Genomic DNA, 17923 nt, shown 5'->3' with positions numbered 1-17923 from the left:
GCTAAGGTTGTCAGTAGACTGGTCTCTGGTGGCTCTGATTTTCAGCACAATGTAAAATAAATGGCAAAAATGAAGAGCAACTGAGCATGTGTAGAGCAGGGTGAGACCGTGTATTACTGGATTTTAAACAGTATAGGCATTTATTTAAAACATTTTTTTAGCTATACCTGCAAAAGGGGTCAGCCTGAAGGCATCCAGAAGGGATCCAGCAGGACTGAATTGAACACTAAAAAAACAGTTTTGGCGATGGAGTAGCAGAAGGGAGCATGAGTCTCATGTTGCTTGAGGAGGGTAAACACATGGTTAGGTGTGCCATAATTATGGCAAATTCTATTCATATTTGTGCAATATTGCAAATGTTGCTGCGGTCATCCCCTCTCTAAAGTCCCATCAAAAGGATAAGTTCAACCTTTTTTTTTTTTTTTTTGCAGTCCCCCACTACCACAAATTATGCAGTCGAGTTTCCTGCATTTGCAGGGGTCAGCACAGCAGGAGTGCAATGGCCGAGCCTCGCCCTGGTTAACCACCTTCGTGATCATGGTGTCTCCCCTGCCAGGTAAGTATAAGTTCAACCTTTTTAAGAAAAAATAAATGCACATCTTTTGCAGGTAAAAAATGTGCATTTATTTTTATTTTTTTACTTTTTACTTAGCCTGTAAAGCATTGCACACGTGATTAGAAAGGCCGAGGGTGCCTTGCAGGACTCCTGCAAGTTTGCTCTGCCTATGTGTGCATTTATTTTTGTGCTTTTTACAATTCCATTGCAGCTGTATGTGTGCACTGTGCACTAATTCACAGTTTAAGGAAAATGACTATTCATCCTTACTTTTTCTACTTTTTCTAAGGATTTTACCGGTCTTGGCTTGTTGTCCTGAGTGTCATGTTTTACTACTCATCAAGACCTTGTCCTGTTTCTGTTCCTTTATTTTGTGTTTTGTACAGGTTGTCTCAATAACTTGTAATTTTTTCTCCCTATGATCTTAAGATTCTGTCAAGGTACACATTTAGTAATAGTTTTAAAGGGGGAGTAAACCCGCTAAAATGTATTATTATTTTTTCAGACCTGCAAGGGAAAAGGCATTATAAGCTAGTATGCGCCTTAAAACGAGGCCCCGACATCTCCAATGATCCATGCCGAGGGAGCTGACATGTTGCCTCGGCTTGTCTTCCGAGTATCGCGGCTCCGGCGCTGTGAGTGGCCTGAGCTGCGATATCGTCACTCACTCTTTGCGACAGGGTCCGGCGTCTGCCGAGCTTTCAGCCGAAAATCCCCTGTGCGCATGCGCCGCTGCAGTCAGCGGCTCATTGCGAGGGGAATATCTCCTAAACTGTACAGGTTTAGGAGATTTTTTTTTTTACCTACAGGTAAGCCTTATTATAGGCTTACCTGTAGGTAAAAGTAAAAAAAAAAAACACTATACAATCGCTTTAAGTGCTAACAGTAGCTCAAATTTAAAGCAGAACTTCACTCTCTCAACCAATATTGACTAGTGGTAATCCTTATGCTGCTAGCATTAGTAAATAGATTGGAAAGTAAATCATATTTACTTTTTTTTCATACATTTCTCAGTTCAAAAAGCTCTTTTCCTTCATGATCTGTTTAGTTGGAGAATCATCACTCACCTCTGCAAACACTAGGTTGGTTGGTTTTTGGTATTTTGGTCTATATATTTTTTTTTATCACAGCCATGATCTCTCTCTTGCGCCACCTCATTGGTTTTCCCATTGGGTATCTTGGTCTGCTCCACTACTCCCAGACACTGAGCAGCGATCACTATTTGGAGATGTAAAGTTCCAAGATAGTTTTATAGGGTTCTGTTGCTGGAGGCATCAACTCCTGAAGAAGTGAAAGCATTCACGAAAACGCATCAAGTTACAAGATGCATTTATCTCTTATATTGCAATCATCTTGGCCTCCTTCGGGGGTGGCACTACATATGGGGGCTCCACTTTTCTACTAGCAAACCTCCAAGAAAATGCCCCAGAGAGTGACAAGATGGATCCTGCCACTGCAACCCATTGGTGTGAGGAGGAAAATGGTGAATGGGTGTCAAGTGTTGTAATCGACATCCCTGGGGTGGCCTGGACTGAGGAATGGATCAGTCAAGCTGTGAAGACACTAGTCCCAGATCAGAAGGCGTGGATGATAAACGTCAAGCAAGATCAAGAGAACTCCTGCACGAATGCCCTGATAGAGTGGAGGAAAGGGATCCCTACTTGTTTCCAAAGGGCCAGCATACAGTTGATTGGCAATGTCGAAGCTCGTCTGATTCAGCTGAATGTATTGGATGTGAGCCCAGAAAGTTTGGGCCAAGCAGCATCGTCGGAAGACGCTACCCCACCAGCACCTATAGCAATGATAGGACCAGAGTTCATTGCTGCCTTGGGAGCCTTCGTGGGAAGGTGCCAAAAGAGTAACCCAACATACACTGGGTCTGGATATGGAAAAGTGAAGGGTTTTTCAGGAAAGCAACCAGTGGACCGACCAGTGTGAGAAAGCCTGCCAGCTGAAGTGGAGTCTAACAACTGCTCCTGTTCTGGCCTATCCCAATCCAACCAAGCGGTCTGAGTTGCATGTTGATGGCAGCTGAGATGGGTTAGGTCGGGGTACTGTATCAGGAGCACAATGGAAACCCCTGGCCTGTTGCTTATGTACACCTGCTGAGAAAGACTACCCTATTCACAAGTTGGAATTTTTGGCTCTGAAGTGGGCAGTGGTAGACAAGCTGAAAGACTACTGGTATGGTGCAGACTTCATGGTCAAAACTGACAACTCACTTACATACTCAGCACAACAAAACTGGATGCCACCTGGGTGTTGGTCGCCCTATCAGGGTTTTGCTTCAACTTAAAACACCGCCCAGGAATTGGGAACAGAGATGCTGATGCCCTGTCGAGGAGACCCTATGACTTGGGGTTTCCTCTGAAGAGTGGACTCAACTGACTGCAAAAGGGATACAAGCCTTGTGTCAGGTACCGGAACATCAGGCCAGAGGAACAACTGGGGCTGAAGCCATCAGAGTCTCAGTGGCAGGTATTCCCAAATACTACTGTGATTCGTCTCAGGTCAGGGATAATGGCCTACCTAAGCTTTTAGATAAGGACTTAAGAAAGGACCAGTTGGAAGATCCCCTTTGTAGTTTAACACAGAAGGCCCTGGAGGGCCAACACTCAAGCCGCGCTCAAGCTCTGCGGCTTTCTATGAAGTGAACTTGGCAGATGGGAGGAGCCAGGAGCCCCAGTGGGGGACCCATTGCACAGAGCAGGCAAGTATAACATGTTTGCTTTTAAAAAAAAAAATAGGTTTACAGTCACTTTAATTTCAAGTCAGAGGTTGACCCACCACATCAGAGGTCCCTCCCCCTTCACATCAAAGTTCCTCAATTATATCAAAGTGACTCTGCATGTCTGAGGACTTCCCCCCTCCCTATACATGAGATGCCCTCATCACTTCAGTCACCTCTATGCATCAAACGCCCCCTATACATGAGCCCCCCAACACATCAGAGGCTCCCATAAGTTCATAGCCCCCATCACACAGATCCCTACCACTCCTTATCAAGCAGTCCCTTAATTACACAGTCCTCTCTTCACATCAGAGTCCTACCTTTTGGCTCCAGCAGCATGGCAGGGCGGGAGGTGGAAGAGGTGTGAAGGAGGCAGACTTATGTCTTCTCCTGAACGCTGGGGGTGACCCTGTATGCCACCTACCTATGATCAGTCATGCGCTAGCTGGCTATCCAATGTGCTTCCTGGCCCTAGAGCATTATTGGTTGTTATGATGCTGGCTGGTGGTGCTCTGTGGAAACAATGTAATTTTTTTACATGGTTAGTCCATATTTTTTACATTTCTTGAAAATCAGTTTTCAAAGAAAAGAGAGTCTAAAAAAAATTCTTAGAAAAAAAATATGTTTCTTAAAAAGAAATCCTATATTTATACTTAAAAATAAAAATAATTCACCTTTTAGGAAAAAAAAAGAACAAAATAGTACATATACAGAAAAATTTAGTTGGGTAACCAGTAACTAAAAGTAACTGGTAAAAGGGAAAATGAACCCCAAATTACTTTAAAATTTATTTTAAATTAAATTATTTTAATGAGAAAAAATTGCATTTTATTAAAATAACTATATCCTCACCCAAACTGCAGTTTATAGAACATCTCTTTACGGATCTATTTGTTACTAATAATTATTCTAGATATGCTATTCTGAAATTAGCAATATTTATGTGGGGAATGTCTAGGTTTAGAGGGTTAATGTGTGACAAAGCTTGGAAACGTGCTTTTATTTTGTGTGCTGATCCAGCAGGTTGAAGAGAGAAAGTGAGAGAGAGAGCCAGAAGCAGATGATGCGCTGAGGTGTCTCAGACAGAGAAGATTTAATGTTCTTGCCTCCGGATCACCTGAGCAGATGAGAGAAGGCTGCAAGGAAGGTTTGCCAGAAATGGAGAATGCACCCATCATTTTTCAGACTGGCAGATATCCTCTGGACATATGTTAAATGCCTTTATGATGGGAAGGGGGATGGTGCGTGCGAAGCATTGTGTATATGTGTATGTGTTGTGTATACAGAGTACTTAATGACAAAGTACTTCGAATGTGTAGAAGAATGGGCATAACTTGGCCTTGTTTAACCCAGTTTATCACAAGCGTACTTTTTAAGTGTATGATGTTCCTCATTTAACCTATGTAGTATTTTGTTATGTTTTCTATTATATTTTAATATCATTTAGATATTCATACAGTAACATGGGTTTAGGGAGTTTAGAGACAGCGTAGAAATGTTTGTATTAGCTTTATGTAGTATTTTGGAAAATAATTTTATTTTACATTTACTATACATTTAAAAGACTTCCTCAGCTCCAATAATTTTTCCTGACATTTTAAATATGTATCCATTTCTTAAACTGAAACCCATTGGACCAATTCTTAGTTTACCCATAAATACATTCAGTAGCGGTGCTTGCAGGCTTTATTTAAGACAATTTACTGGTTTAATGGGACCGTGTGCAGTTTAGATTGGTCACTTTCCTTACTCCAAACATCCCAATCTTTTCCATTTTAGATGCCCATGTTCATACACAATTAGAAAGGGACTTAAGATTAGACTATAAAAAAACACAATGGGGAATGCGCTCATTGCTTAAAACCACCATGAATGGACATGAATGAACAGTAAATGGCTTCAAACATGCTTGGGATAAACATAGATCTATAGTCAGACAATAAAGTTAACAAAAACAAAAAAAACCCAAAAAACGAACTAAACAAAAAAAAGAAAAGAAAAGAAAAAACGTAAAAAAAAAAAACATTCTGCAGACTTGATGGACTACGTGTTCTTTTTCTGCTGTCACATTTCTATGTTACCATGTTTCTATATCTCTATGTGCTCCCCTATTTTCAAAACAATTGTAGAAATAGAATGGTAATTGCATAAAGCTCGTAAGATTAAATAGCTGCATAGTTGAAGCAGCATTTTATTGGTTTAACTAGATCAGGGGTAGGCAACCTTTTGAGCACAGTGTGCTGAAAAATGTTTTCAAAGAAATTGAGAGTGCCAATTTTATAACAAAAAATGTCAACTTCACACTCTAAATCATGAAAAGGATTTTTTATAAAGTAAAAAGGTGTAAACTGCTTTAGTAGTGAGAAATGAATATCCCGCACTCTTACGCCTCAGATCAGCCCCAATTCATGCACCTTCACACCTTAGATCACTGTCCCTCCTGCAAATCTGTTTCACCACTGTACCCCCCTGCTCATCTGCCCCACCGCTGTACCCCCCTGCTCATCTGTCCCATCATTGTACCTCCCTGCTCATCTGTCCCACCACTGTTACCCCCCTGCTCATCTGCCCACCACTGTACACCACTGCTCATCTGTCCCACCACTGTACCTCCCTGCTCATCTGCCCCACCACTGTACCCCTCTGCTCATCTGCCCCACCACTGTACTACCCTGCACATCTGCCCCACCACTGTACCCCCTGCTCATCTGCCCCACCACTGTAACCCCCCGTACATCTTCCACACCGATGTTACCCCTTTCTCATCTTCCCCACCACTGTAACCCCCTGCACATCTGGCCCACCACTGTAACTCCCTGCACATCTGCTCCACCACTGTAACCCCCCTGCTCACTGTCCCACCACTGTACCACCCTGCTCTTCTGTCCCATCACTGAACCACCCTGCTCTTCTGTCCCACCACCTTACCACCCTGCTCTTCTGTCCCACCACCTTACCACCCTGCTCTTCTGTCCCACCACTGTAACCCCCTGCTCATCTGCCCCATAAATGTTCCCGCCTTTCTCATCTGCCCCACCATTGTACCTCCCTACACATCTGCTCCACTCCCGTACCCCCATGCTCTTCTGTCTCACCGCTAAACCATATTCTCATCTGTCCTAACACTGTACTTAACTGCTCATCTACCCCACCACTGTACCTCCTGCACATCTGTCTCACCACTGTACCCCCTGCTCTTCTGCCTCACCACTGTAACCCCCCTACTCATCTGTCCCACCAATGTACCTCTTTTCTCTTCTGCCCCAACACCGAACTCCCCTGCTAATCTTTCCCACCACTGTAACCCCCTTCTCATCTGTCCCATCACTGCACCCCCTGCTTTTCTGTCCCACCACTGAACCCCCTTCTCACCCCTCCCACCACTGTACCCCCTTGTTCTTCTGTCCCACCACTGACACCCCCCTGCTCATCTGCCCCATCAGTGTACCCCCTTTTCTCATCTGCCCCACCACTGTACCTCCCTGCACATTTGCTCCACTGCCGTATCCCCATGCTCTTCTGTCTCACTACTGTAATCACCTTTTCATCTGTCCTAACAGTAACCCGCTTTCTTATCTGCCCCACCATTGTACCTCCTGCACAGCTGTCTCACCTCTGTACCCCCTGCTCTTCTGTCCCACCACTGTAACCCCCGCTCTTCTGCCCCACCACTGTAACCCCCTGCTCTTCTGCCCCACCACTATAACCCCTTGCTCATCTGTCCCACCAATACACCTCCTTTCACATCTGCCCCACTGCTCTACCCCCCTGCTTTTCTGTCCCACCACTGAACCCCCTTCACATCTGCCCCAACACTGAACCCACCTGCTCATCTGGCCCAACACTGAACCCCCCTGCTCATCTGGCCCAACACTGAACCCCCCCTGCTCATCTGGCCCAACACTCTTCTGTCCCACTGCTGAACCCCCATCTCATCTCTTACAGCCCTGTACCTCCCTGCACATCTGCCCCACTGCTGTACCCTCCTGCTCATCTGTCCCACCTCTGAACCCCTCCTGCTCATTTTCCCCACCACTGTATCCTCCTGCTCATCTGCTCCACCGCTGTACCCTCTTCTCATCTATGATAGGCATGATATGCAGAGTGCTGAAAGGAAGCAGAGATGAGACACATCTACCTGTCCTGGCAAACTCATCCTGCTGATCCAACTCTCGCATCCAGCCCACGTGCTTGTATGTGATGTATGGGATGTATGTGATGTCACATACAAGCATTTGGAATAGATGCGCAATGATGTGCTCAGGTCAGGGGCATTTTCTGAAAGCAGTGGGCCTGTGTGCAGGATCATAAGTTGGGCCTCCGCAGCTGAGAAAAAGTGTGGCGCTCTGCGCCACCGGAAAAGTTGGGTGTGATTTTCATTCCCAGAAGCTCAACAGTAATTCCACAAACTGTCACCTGATTGTGGTTTTCTCAATCACAGTGAAATCCCTTCTTTCTGAGATCAGTAGTGGAAACCAAGCGGGTCATCTCCCTCCAGATGGTGGGCTAGCAGGACTGTGATTGACTTTAACAGGGGCCAATGACAGTGCTTCTCCTGGAAACAGAACTGCACCCAATCTCTTCCCCATCACAAAAGCTGACGATCACAGCTATAGCAAAATTAGAGAACCAAACAATGTTTCCCATCTTTTACAATATGTGGGGGCACAGTGCCTCCCCCTTAGTGCCGGTGCGGCATGGGGAACGCTAAATTGGAATGAATTAGTGTCTCACTAACCCATCCCGGTGCTGCTCTGCTGATGGAGAGGGAGTCGAGTGCCTGCAAAAGAGGCTTCTAGTGCTGCTTGTGGCACCAATGCCGGGTATTGCCTACCCCTGTTACTATTTTCAACCAGACCACTTATGTAACTATGTAGCACATACAATATAGAAGCACCATACAGACAATATGCACATCTGGGAAGCTTTGTGTATTACAGAGTGTCTTGCAATAAGCTTTTGAACCATTATCTGAATTAATAGAATTTCCTCATTTAAAAATAAATAAAATAAAGATGTTTGTTTATATTTGACAACAATCATGTTGGCTTGTATATTTGATAACAGAAGAAAATATATACCACAGGCCATCACCCGCCATGGTTGTTTTGCAGAAATAGATATTGCAGTCAACTGGATAAACTGCACAACTCATCCTAGTATTTTTTAATGTTCATCTTTAACCACTTCCCACCCGGCCAATGCGTATATACGGCCGGGTGGGAGCCGCCTGCTCCTGATAGGACGTTTGGGAACGTCATTCAGGAGCAGCGGGATCGCGCGCGCGCGCGCCCGCGCAGCGGCGCGATCCCGATGTGCTCGTGTCACCCGGACACGGCACATCTCAGATCGGCAGGAGGGCTCTGTGATTGGCCCTCCTGATCACATGACGGCCGTGTCCAATCACGGCCGTCATGTGATGTAAACAAACAGCCGGTTGCTAGGCAATCGGCTCTCCTCTCCTCACACGGAAGTCACCGCTGAGGAGAAGAGAGCAGATCGCTGCAGCCGGCTGATGATCAGTGAGTATGGGCTGCTTTTTACAGCTTTTTACTCACTGATCATCAGTGTAGTGTACACACACAACACACCACACAGTACAAACACAGTCCCCACATATGTCCCCAAAACACACATGTCCCCAAAACATACATGTCCCCAAATAATAAAAACACATGTCCCTAATAATAAAAACATGTCCCCCACATATGTCCCACTAAAATCACATGTCCCAATGATTATCTGCACACATATGTACGTGATCACCTGCACACATATGTACATGATCATTTGCGTACATATGTCCGTGATCACACAAACCAATTATTATACACTTAACGGAATTTTTTTTACCAAAAACATGTAGCAGAATAAATTTTGGCTTAAATTTATGACAAAATTTGATTTTATTGGATTTCTTTTCAAATAGAAAAAAGAAAATATAGTTTTTTTTCCAAATTTCCGCTATTTTTGCGCTTATATCGCAAAAAAAAAAAAAACGGAGTCGTGAATAAATAACACCAAAATAAAGCTCTATTTGTGCGAAAAAAATGATAACAATTTCATTTGGGTACAGTGTAGCATGACCGCGCAATTGTCACTGAAAGAGCGAGAGCGCTGAAAGCTGAAAATTGGGCTGGGAAGGAAGGGGGTGAAAGTGCCCTGTATTGTAGTGGTTAAAGATGTATGCGCATACCATACCACACTAACTATATAAGAAACAGCAATGGTTGAGTAACCCCCTGTACATCTACATCTGAGGCATTTGGGTGTCATCAAGGTAAGCAAAGGGCATCGTCATCAAGTGTAAAAAGAGTAAGGATAAGGGAAAAGTCTGCTCAAATGTTGTCCACAGTCCAAACCCCTTGCAGCGTTTTGCGCTTGTCTCCCAATATTGGAGATCCATAGTTCCATGAATGGGAGAACTCTATTTGGTGGTGCCATGCTTGTTCAAATCTCACCTCCCGATGTTTTAGGGAGGCTTTGAAGACTTCAGTAGTTTTCAGTTCATTGCTCCTGGATAACTATAAATCTATTGTGGGAGGCATTTCTTGTTTCCACGAAGAATAAAGATTCTGACAGTGTCTATTTATATCTGTTCCTTGGCAAATGACTCCTATGCAATAGGTAATGTTCCGGGTCTTCTCAGAGACTGACCTCTTTTAGCTTTTGTATTACATCTTTCACTTGACACCAAATGGTTGTAAAATAGGGCATTCCCAAAAAAAATCTATTGTAGCGTACCATCAGATCCTTTGCAGTGTGCGTGGAGAACAGCAAAGAGTCTTTTTATCTGGCTAACAACCATGAACACCCTGCAGCATCGGCAAGCATGGATACTCCGATACAATTACTTCACATTTCAAAGTGAACTTCAGTTTTGAAAGAAGGGTTACATTTTCAGGCATATATTCTGGAAACAATTTATGCAACTTTTACATGATCATAAATCAGAAATTTGTGAAAGATCCTAAAACAAAATAGCATGCTACTTTAAAGGCCTGATATTTATTACCGTAATGCAGCCAGACTGCATATACAGTAACAAATATATGTTTTTTTTTTTTTTTTTTTTACTTTTTTTTGCACTGATAAGTTCTGCAGTGAATTTATGTGCTGCAGGTGAAAAGCCTTTTGCTGCCAGCAGACAGAAAATATGGAGCATGGCTCTCACACACGCAGCAGCTTTGGTGTATTTCTTTTATGCCTCTAAACGCTGCTCTTAAAATACTGATCTAAATGCAGTGGGATTGATTTACTAAAACTGGAGAGTGCAAAATCTTGTGCAGCTGTGCATGGTAGCCAATCAGCTTCTAACTTCAGTTTGCTCAATGAAGCTTTGACAATAAAAACTGGAAGCTGATTGGTTTCTATGCAGATTTTGCATGCTCCAGTTTTAGTAAATCAACCCCCTGATGTGCATGACTACATAGGCTAACACAAAACTGTGTTTAGGGCAATAAAAAAAAAAAAGCCAGACGCCTCTAACCCATTAGCATGAGGCCCAAAACAAAACTTTTTAAAGTAAATGATTTATTTAGAAAAAGAAGAGGTATGTCTGAGAGGGAGTTTCTTGTTAGGTACAGTATAATCAGCGTTACAGACTACAACAACATGATCTTTGCATTAACAATCGCAAATGACAACATTAACAATTGTGAAAATGTAAACTGGCAGAACAACAGTGAAGCTTCTTAAAAGAGAAATCTTCTGGGTCTGTCTTTTTAAGATAAGTAAGCCATTCTCAGAGTATTGGCCAACTTTGTTTTAGTGAGGATGGAGCAAACTTTTAAAACTACAGGGTGGAGGGGATCAGCAAACAGAGGGGTAAGGGGAAGGGCTGGGGAAATGTGGATCCTAAGCTCATAATGTGGGGGGGGGGGGGGGGTGGCGATCCTGTTGCTCAAAGATTGTCCAATTCCTAGGGTGCTACTAGGTAGGAGGTGTATCCCTCCATAAATGTAAAGCACACCAAGAACACCACTTCTGATGGAGAGATTTCTCCATTCCCAGAACCACTTGTGACGTAAAGAAACAATATTTTTTGAGATAAAATTACTTAGACCCCCCAAACAATATATATATATATCAATATAGGAAAAGTGCATTTTGGGACTTTAAATGAGGCCAGCATCAAAGGGACGCCAGCCTCCATCCCTGTCAGTAGTTTATAAGAAGAGGAGAGAGATGGGACTTTGAGTGAAGCACACAGCAGTAAATGGATTGGTAAAGTGACTAAGAAAATTTAATTTATTTATATTTCACAAATCATACATTGTTTGCAAGTATTTTGGGCAACAGGCCTCTAAAAAATACTTGGGGCAACATGCCTCGTACAGTATAAATCACAGTTCAATAAATAAATAAACATGTATTGAGTAGTTTTGAGACCTTAGCTAGTAAGTAAATTAACCAAAAGTTCAGATTATATAAAAAAACTTGATATTCCATGATTGCAATAAAAAGAAGGTAATAATTCAAGGCTCTACGCGTTTCATGGCACTATAGCCGCTCATCAGGAGCAGGTACCATGGAATAGATCTAAAAAAGAAGAATAGCAAAAAATAATAAAAGGAGAAATAATGAAAAAAAGAGCTAAAAATGGGTGTTGGCCCATATTGAAAGAAAAACTGTGCATTCAACTTACATTTGCATCCGCACACCATCTGGGTGGCATCGAGGATCGCCATCCATCACTACTGCAACACTTGTTTACAATTCATATTTTTATACTTTATTTCACTTAGGTCCCCTTTAGGGTTTCTTTCAATCATTAAGTTTACATCACACCCATTGCACTCACCGACTCTGGAGGTGTTCTTGGCGGTTGCGACCATCCAGGCGGGCTACTGTGCTACCTGTAGGGTTCACATTGCGGTCTTTTTTTGGCGATCCTCGATGCCACCCAGATGGTGTGCGGATGCAAATGTAAGTTGGATGCACAGTTTTTCTTTCAATATGGGCCAACACCCATTTTTAGCTCTTTTTTTCATTATTTGTCCTTTTATTATTTTTTGCTATTTTTCTTTTTTAGATCTATTCCATGGTACCTGCTCCTGATGAGCGGCTATAGTGCCGTTAAAAAGCGTAGAGCCTTGAATTATTACCTTCTTTTTATTGCAATCATGGAATATCAAGTTTTTTTTATATAATCTGAACTTTTGGTTAATTTACTTACTAGCTAAGGTCTCAAAACTACTCAATACATGTTTATTTATTTATTGAACTGTGATTAATACTGTATGAGGCATGTTGCCCCAAGTATTTTTTGGAGGCCTGTTGCCCAAAATACTCGCAAACAATGTATGATTTGTGAAATATAAATAAATTAAATTTTCTTAGTCACTTGACCAATCCATTTACTGCTGTGTGCTTCACTCAAAGTCCCATCTCTCTCCTCTCCTTATAAAATATATATATATATATATATATATATATATATATATATATATATACCGTATTTATTAGCAAAGGCTCATAAAAAGAAAATGGTGGGTTTTGCAATTTTTTTATGTCACGTGTTGTTTGTGCAGCTTTTTTTTTAAAGAAGATACACTTTAATAAATTTTGAATGCACACAAACACAATATAATAACCACTTTTTTGGGTAAAATATAAAAAATGTTGTTAGGCCGAGTAAAAAAACACCTAACATGTCATGCTTTAAAATTGAACACACTCGTGGAATGGCAACAAACTACGTTACCATAGGTGAGGCTTTAAAAGCCTTCACAGGTTACCAGTTTACAGTTACAGAGGAGGTCTGGTGCTAGAATTATTGCTTTCACTCTGATGTTAATGGCGATACCTCACATGTGTAGTGCGATTGCTATTAGATATTCACGCAGGGCCAAGGCTTATGTCAACTTTGTGTGGGAGCATGGGGAAATGAGGGCGCTTTTTGTTTTATTTATTTTTTGTTGCACTGTTTCTTGAATGCGACCCTCCTGCTGCCTGTAAAAGCAATCCATTGGCTAATTAGCAGCTCGGATGGCTTTTGCAAAAAACAATGACCACTAGCTTTAAAAAACGATACCAGGATGATGCCTGTAGCTGCAGGCATTATTTCGTACAACCACTTAAAGCCAAATGATGTACATGTACATGATTTGTTGTTCAGTGTGAGATTCTCCATGAGTTCCATGACTTGTATCCTGAGAGCAGGAAGATATGTCTCAGTTGTATTGATTAGGTGCATGAGTACAGACCTGTTGTACATCTTTCTTGGGAATATGTGTGAACACTTTTAAAGACTGAATTTAAAAATAGACACAGATAGATAGCTAGCATGATATATGCTTTGCCACAAAGGGAGATTAACAAAGGAAAATATGTCAGTTTTGTGATATAAATATTAGTGCATTTTCCATGCAGCTAATTAACGCTAGTAGAAGACAAGTTCTCTGTGGTGTTGCACAGACATGCCAAAACACATTCAAATATGCAACAGTTTCTATAAATGTCTGATTGCGTATACCGATGTAGCACCCTCCTAGATAGGTTGCTAGATTTTTAGGTACATTTCATGTTTGACTCCTCTGTAGTCAATGGAGCATTGTTGATTCCTTTTGGCTGTTATGGTATTCACAGTCTGCAGGTTTGATTGCTCTCATCTGCATTCCATAAATCTGTGTGTTGTTCTTCGAACATAGGTATGTAGCAAGGCAAATTGGCAGCATAAATATATTTCTTGTTTCAGCCAATCCCTGGGAGAGATGGCCCAGATAGTGACTGGGAAGGGTTATAAATAGTCTGAATAGCAGAACAGCGGGGCCTTACTGCCAAGGGATTTCATCTGTTCAGGTGAGGGGTGAATACCCCTCACCTCAAGTCGCTAGTCCCAGCTAGGGCTTGCTGGGGGGGGGACCTATACTTAAGTCTTTCTTTGGAGTTACTTTGATCTCTGCTTAAGAATCCTGTCAGAGGAGTTGCTGGAGAGTGTTAGATTCAGTGTTAAAGTGGTTATAAAGGCTCAAGTTCTTTACCTTCATGTTTTCTATGCATGAAAGTAAAAATCATTCTGTGTGCAGCAGCCCCCCCCCCCCCCCCAATACCTGAGCCTTATTGCAATCCAGTGATGTGTATGAGAGCTTTGTCTCTGCAGGGACTCTCTCTTCACATTGGCTGAGACAGCAGCTGGAGTCATTGGCTCCTGCTGCTGTCAATCACAGCCAGTGAGCCAATAAGGAGAGAGAGGGGGCAGGATCGAGACGCGGCTCTGTGTGTGAATGAACACACAGAGCAGCAGCTCAGGAGCGAGCCGTTTGGGTGCCCCCCATCCTCCTGGCGGGGGACCCGAGAAGTGGAAGATCGGGGCTGCTCTTCTCAGGTCCCCCTGCCAACCCAATGCACTGGGACATGTTCTGCTGGTATAGGAAGGATACTCCTGAGGAAGTCACGTGACTGTGACGATACGTATGGAGGGGAGCCAGGTGATGCTGCCAATACCAGAAGTATTGCGGTTGACTCTGAGCACCGCTGCCAGATTTTAAACGCTGAATGATTCTTACTGAAATGTAAGTCGCTACTTGTTTTAATACATTTTATTGCTAAACTTCTACACTTTGAGGACCCCCTTTTTTGCATGAGTCACCGCACAGAGCTTATTGAGAATTAAAAGTGCTATACACCCTAAATACAGAAAAGGAGGAGGAGAAATACAAAGGATCCCTACCTTGCATGCCCCAACTTAGGGGAAAGCGTGACTTGACCTGGTATGAGAGGTCAATAGGAGAGGTGAGCTCATAGCGTGGAAGGTGGTGGGATTTCACCAAAGCAATCAGTAGTTTTTTAATGTGGAATGTATTCTCATTGGAGTCACTGAAGCGTTAGTACTTTTTATGTGGGACATATCCACTTACGGATTCACTTCAATATTATTGATTTATAAAGGACGTTTTAAGAAATTGTTATTTGTTCACCATTTTTCTTTTGATATTATGTCACAGTATTATGTATAATTCACAGGATATCATGTTATTTATCATGTTATCGTTTGAAGAACATTTAGGGTTTTAACACATTTATGCATGGTATTATAAGTAATTGGAAATAAGGGTATAGGCACAACATTATTTACACTTACATTGACTTCACATTGTGGGAACACAATCCGATTGTATGCGGCCACCCAACAGAAGATTATCAAGTACACTTTGCTGAGGCATTACAGGATTACACACAAAAACATTTTTTTTGTTAATAAATACATTACGAGGTAGGGTGGGATAATCTATTCACCTTTCATAGACTCTTTTGGAAGGAGGCATTCAGTTACCCAAATGACATTGTGAGTACTGATCTGACCTGGGATTTTCTCTTTTGTGACTGAGCACTATTGGGATTGCTGGGTCATGTAGTTCCTCTCCTAAAAGGTACATATCGACCAGTCCCCTCTAGTTGGTGAAACACTGCTAAGCCTGAGTATTTTCTTTCCAGAGAGGTTCACACTGTCAGTCTCTTCAGTGTTATCATGGGAGAACTGTTCTTTAACCTGGAAGTCAAGTAGTTCCTCTCCTGAGGGGTATATAAAGCAAGATGCACACATACACTTCTGCTTGTTGTCTCCTTGGACTAGTCTAGGGGTTTTGTTTTGTTGTTTTATTAGAGAATTTGTATAGGGAAGGAATATAGCAGGATACTCCAAATTGAACTATTCACACCAGGGACTCTAACTCTCTTTTCATAGTAAAGCTTGACAGAAGTCCTTGCAAAGGCACACACAGACTTCTTCACAGCCGCACAGAGCAATGTCCATTAATGAAGTAGTGGACAGTTCTGTAAAAACTCTAAGAACACTAGCCAGTGTTCTTCTTTGTGTGGGCCTTCAGCTGACTTGGAGCACAAGGGGGTATGACTGTCTAAGGATCCTTAGAGTGTCTGTACTCACAAGGCTCCTGCAGCTCCACCAGCAGCTTTCTCTTTCCGTGTCACCAGACCACATGCACTGTAGACTATCCCTCTGTCAGCTATGCTAGGACCAGCGTTGCCACGCAGACTTCAGGCTCTCAGATCTCCCATCTGAAGCTGCATGTCAGCAATTCAGGTTCCCAGGTCACCCACCTGAGGTCACATGGCTGCAAGTGCTGGGGAGGCAAAGCCTCTACCCTCCAGCCTGGTGCAATCCTCTCCTGGGAGTGGCCCAATGCCCATGAGCCTCCAGCATGCCTAAGGGAACCTCTCTTTACAGTTGGCTATGGCTACATGCATATTCATGCTGCTCATCTGCCTAGGCTCTACCTATAGCCCAGAATATTTCTAGGCCTGGGTGCTAGGTACACTCAGACAGCATAAGCAGCACCAGAGCACACTGAGCAGCCTACACTAATGCCCCGTACACATGATCAGAAAATCGTATGGAAAATACCACTTTCGAAGCAATCATACGGTAATCGGATCGTTAGTACAGAGCTTTTGAGAGCTGATTGTGACAGTTCATCCGGAACATGCGTGAAAATTTTTTTTGTACGATGCCAGATCGTACGATTTTTGTTAAATTAGTACAGTGTTCGAAAATGCAATACAAATGCATTACAACACATGACATCACTTTGTTTTTTCTGTCGTATGGGAATTTTCACGACTTTAGTAAACTCATCAGATTCGATCTGAGATTAGCATGCAAGAAAAAATAGACAATAATTTGCCCGATAATCTCATTGTGTGTACGAGGCTTAAGCAATCACCGCATTCTGTTAAGCAAACAGCACATACATTTACCTAGCTGTCTCCCAGCAGAGAAACCAAAAACTATAATACACTCATCCTAGCACCAACCTAAGAGGGTGGTGCTACACAAGTTACCACAAAAATAAAACGAAACAAAAAATATATATATCTCTAGTCTGTTCATTGAGCCAATTGGAGTGACTGTTGTGCCTGCCTGCATCTGCATTAATCTGGACCTGGAACCTTTGGACCAATTCAGCGGGCCCTTTAGGGGGTGACCACCACAGCAAAATAATGAAACACTTGCATCAATGTTCTAATTTAAACACAGTTCTACAACTGGACTGGCGTAAATACCTTAGTGAACAAAAATTCAGTTTTGTGTCAAAATTTTGCCACATGTGGAGTAAGTGTGCTCAAATCTGGCACACCAACATGGGACAAATTAAGTAATTGGCATGCACCACTTTTATTTATTTGTCGCAGGAAGTACTAATTAATCTGGCATTTTGAAATTTCACATTCTTTGGAGTGCGCCAGTCTTTGTTTAACCCCATCAAAGTTCCTATATTTTATGATAACATTTTATTTAAGGGAAAAAGAAACACATTCTTTCTAACTGGACATAGACATAACATGGGGAAATGATTGGAGTGGCCCTGTGTTTTATTTCATACCTCCCTTGAGTCTTTTTGGAAAATATTAGGAAAGGTTAATATGTTTCTGGTGGTTGGCATATGAAGTGAACATGTGTGCATTGAATAAACCCTTGTCAAACTAACATGCACAGGTAAAAAAGTAAAGTTACGTTGCCTGCAGGGAAATTGCGCAATCCATGCCTATTTTATTTGCGAGTTGCGACCACACCAGTTACGAGGCAGTGAAATTGTAATATGTTGTGTTGGTCATTAGGTAACACCTGCTGTGTTTAGAAATATTAGACCCCGTCTACCATCCCTCAGACTTTT

At 42.5% G+C, this 17923-nt stretch overlaps 1 non-coding gene across 1 annotated transcript; it reads right to left on the bottom strand.

The window, feature by feature from the left end:
- Window positions 1-392: 392 nt before the first annotated feature.
- Window positions 393-564, bottom strand: LOC143986315 (U1 spliceosomal RNA). Its single transcript, XR_013276502.1, has one exon. It is a non-coding gene; the product is annotated as a U1 spliceosomal RNA (small nuclear RNA).
- Between the last annotated feature and the right edge of the window lie 17359 nt (window positions 565-17923).

The sequence above is a fragment of the Lithobates pipiens genome, unplaced genomic scaffold (genome assembly GCF_037356315.1).
Source record: "Lithobates pipiens isolate NorthernLeopardFrog02 unplaced genomic scaffold, aLitPip1_a1.2 Scaffold_16, whole genome shotgun sequence".
Classification (NCBI taxonomy): Eukaryota; Metazoa; Chordata; class Amphibia; order Anura; family Ranidae; genus Lithobates; species Lithobates pipiens.
The sequence above is the reverse complement of the archived record's forward strand: the minus strand, read 5'-3'. Positions and strand labels throughout refer to the sequence as shown.